General features: G+C 45.8%; 1 pseudogene; it reads left to right on the top strand.

Annotated features, from left to right (window-relative positions):
- Positions 1-288: 288 nt before the first annotated feature.
- LOC118580278 lies at positions 289-3,775 on the top strand (annotated as a pseudogene).
- Positions 3,776-4,043: the final 268 nt, after the last annotated feature.

Here is a 4,043-nt window from a genome sequence, read left to right as displayed (position 1 = left end):
AACAGCAGCTGAATCCGTAATGGCATCTCAGCTCTGTTCAGTGTCATGAGTGGACCTTACAGATTTTTATTCCTTAATAAATCTTGCTTGATCTAAGATTCCAAGATCCTGCAGTAGATGGCCATTATGGGATATTTCTTTACACTACATGAAGATGTGTCTATGTTTTGCCTCACCTATGTAAGACACTTGACTGGTTTAATAAAGAGCTGAATGGCCAATAGCTAGGCAGGAGGGAATAACTGGGACTTCTGGGCAGACAGAGGAACTCAGGGGTCAGAATCTGGCATGGCAGGAGATGCCAGCAAGACATGGAGGGAGCTGGACATACATAATGGAGGAAAGGTAGGTTAATAGCAATGTAGATTAATAGAAACAGGTTAATTTAAGTTATAAGAGTTGGTTGGGAACAAGCGCAAGCTAAAGACCAAGCTTTCATAATTAATAAAAATTCTGTGTCATTGTTTGGGGTTTGGCAGTTCAAGAAAGTCCTATGAGAAAGACTCACCCTATTTGGTGTCCAACAAAACCCACAAAAGATCTGAAAAAGCTGAAAGGCTTCCCAGTAACCGCAGTCTTTCATGCAGTCCTGGTGCTTGTGACATCCAGAGGCAAGGATCCTTTAAGGTGCCCTACTTTGTAGCTAAGCACTACTAAACTGGGAGACTAGTTAGAAATGGCTGCTGCAGCACAAACTCAGAAAATTCCTAGAGCTGGGGTGGGTAAATGCAGCTCTGGGGCCAGTACTCACCTGCATGAGGCTAGGTTCTTAGGGAACAGAGTAGGGAGGGGCCAACCACCAGAGCCTTGTACTAAGTAGAAGTGGAGCTGCATGACTGCTGGTCTAGCTGTTTAAGGTTTGGCAGTCAGAGAAGGCTGCAGATGCAAAGAAAGTCAGGTCCAGACTGAAAAGGACCTCTGAAAAGATACAGTATGCTTGAAAATGTGCTTAGATGCTAAAAAAAAAAGGAAAGAAAATGGGTATAGACAGTCATAAGTTGTTTAAAAACAATAAAGTCTTTTTTAAAATTTTTTAAAATATGCCATGTAAGGATGGTTGTCTGGATTCTGTATGGTGTTTTGATGACTTTGAACTTTTGAATGCTGATGAGCAAAGGGAAAATGCTGCTAAGATACACTGGATAATTTAAACACTGCTAAATTATACTAGCCTGTATATTTTAAGGATGTTTTAACTTCAGAATGGACGTCAGAAAGTGTGTTGCATTGGGGGAGAGATTATGCTTTTGTTTCCACAGGAAACAAAAAACTATGGATTTCTTCAAAATTAATAAATACCAGATTTGACCAAGGGAGACTTCCTGAAAATCTTAGCTACAGACAAAAAAAAAAAACTACAAGACAGGTGATGTATATGATGTATATCCCTCTACTATGGGAATGGGTCTGAGACTGGATGAGACATGATAAATCTTGTTGACTACAGAGTCCTCATGACTTATTACTACATGCCATCCTTTCATATGTCATGCATAAAGATTTATATTACAGTTTGGTTATGTAGTCCAAATGGATTTATAAAGTTGACAGATGTCTTTTACCTACTCAAACATAGAACAGAAAATCATCTTTAACCAACTTGTGCACACTGTGCATTCCATACTGTGTTAATGCAAATATGTACGTTATCTTTGAAAGTTTATGTGTTTTAAGAAAAAAGGGGACAGTGGGTTTGAAGGCCCCACCTCCTCCTCCTCGTCCGGGTGACGCCAGTCTGGGGTCCTGACCGGGGGCGAACTATGGCGGCTACAGCAGGCCCACGCCTTGGGCGGGGACTGGAAGCTGGGTATCACCCAGGGCTCGCACGGGGCAGGAAAGTGCAAGGTCCAGACCCGCAGCCGGCCCACGCCAGGCAGTCAGTCCACACCGGACAGTCAGCCCGCACCACGCAGCCAGCCCGCGCCAAGTCCAAACCCTGACGTCGAACGTCACCCAACCCATGAGGGACTTAGGCTCTGGCCGTGTGTTGCTGCTGCCAGCTAGGGAGGGCTTTACTTTTAGTGGGATCTGCCATGTGACTTGCATCTATGGCCAGGTGGAAATATACGACCATAACATCAAGCAAGGCCAGCCTGCTCAAGATGTCTTTTCTGCCTATACCCACTCTTAACCTGACCATCAGCGGGGTTCAGTACTCAGAACCTGAGAAAAGTGAAAAGGAGATGAGGATGCCGGCTCTGCTCAAGCCTCACATGAAACTGGATGACAGAAACTGGTTAGTCCAGTACTTCCCTCCTCTGGGCTCCATTCTGCTGCTGGAGCAGCTGAGGACCCCACCCTACCCACCCTCACCCACCCTCACCCACCCCACCCCCACGCACCCACCCCCACCCCCACCCCCACTCACCCACCCCCACGCACCCACCCCCACGCACCCACCCCCACCCCCCCACTACCCCCCACCCCCACCCACTCCCCCGTGGACTTCATGAGCTCCTATGAGTGTGCATGTTATGTCTTCCTGCAGGAGAATACTCCTGTGCAGATTAATTCTGAGTATATAACTTCAAAGACGTATGGTATCAGAAGACAGAGGAAGAGGAAAGGCATCTATCTGCCTGAATGACAGCAGCCTTTGTGCCCTGGAAGAGCTAGTCAGCACATCCTGTGCCTTCCTGGAGTTGACTATCTGGAATGTGACCTGGAGCAGATGGAGTTCACTCCTCCTGGCTACATTGCTTTACTTAACATTACAGAACCACTGCTGGGACCACCTTACACCCACTCGAGGAGGCCACAGAGGATAGTGTACTACGGGAAGATGAATTGTCATAATGACTATGAGAATTACGTCGAAATAATAAAATACGTGTTCAGAGATTACAAGAGAGAATCCCCACACAATGGGCTGGGTGAAAGATGACAGACAGACTATTGCTGCTGGTTGACCTGATCCGATTGCTGTCTCCCAACTATATTGTTCAATTGTATACTGGCCAGGGAAGGTTGATGCCCACTCTGACCTCAGAATATGTGGAGCTCACAGATGGCCTGTATACAAAAAGCAAGATCAAAAGGAGACATCGAGGCTTTGAAATTGAAGAACTGGAAGACAATTTGGAATTTACTGATGAAGAGAATGACTCTAGTCCAGTTCCGGTCTTCACTGGACATAAGCTGATATGTGTTCACTCAGGATTTTTATGTGATAAAAATGAAAAAAATAGGGCCAAATACACAGAATTTTTCAAGATCTGGCAGTGTTGAGTTACCTTAGCCAGCTGATGCCTCCTGTGCCAGGGCCATAGAGTCCTCTGCACAGCCTCACACCCTATCCGGTCCCCTTCAGTGCAGTTGCTGTCCAGATCACTCATGCTGATGTTGCCCCTGCCCACATACTGTACACTGTGAATGCAGCTGGGCTGGCCTTTGCAAGATCCTGGACGATATGAAAGGATATACTCGGGGGCCCATCCTGCTTGCCCAGAACCCCATATGTGACTGTTTGGGCTTTGAATGGCTGATGTTGCTCTGTATCTTCAAGGCATCTGCAGAGGCATTGACATGGACCAGCGGCTATAACACATCCTCACCCCTTTGCCTCCAGAAGAGTTAAAAACTGTGAACTGTCTACTGATTGGTGCCATTACTGTTCCACACTGTATTCCCAAGAACCAGCCTGGGCCCGAAGGGACAATTCCTTATATCACCACGGATTATAACTTTAAACTTCCTGGAGCCTCAGAAAAAAATTGGAGAAAGAGTGTATGGAAATGCATTTCCTGGGTACAGAGCCTATATAAAAGGAAAATAAAGCCTTGCTATGGACAAAAAAAGAAAGAAAGAAAGAAAGAAAGAAAGAAAGAAAGAAAGAAAGAAAGGAAGGAAGGAAGGAAGGAAGAAAGAAAGGAAGGATCAGATACCAATAAAGACAAGTAGCCCAGGTGATCCAGCCTCTCAGAATTCCTCTGTTGCGGTGTCCTCAAAAATCTACATCCAAAACAACTTCAAAGCAGCTAGCTGAGATGGTCTGGCCTCACAGACTATCCAGCTAGGACTTCAGATAAGTTCTGCACTTTCCC

This window comes from Onychomys torridus, chromosome 3 (genome assembly GCF_903995425.1).
Source record: "Onychomys torridus chromosome 3, mOncTor1.1, whole genome shotgun sequence".
Taxonomy (NCBI): Eukaryota; Metazoa; Chordata; class Mammalia; order Rodentia; family Cricetidae; genus Onychomys; species Onychomys torridus.
Note: the sequence above shows the minus strand (reverse complement) of the source record. Positions and strands in the feature narration are given on the sequence as shown.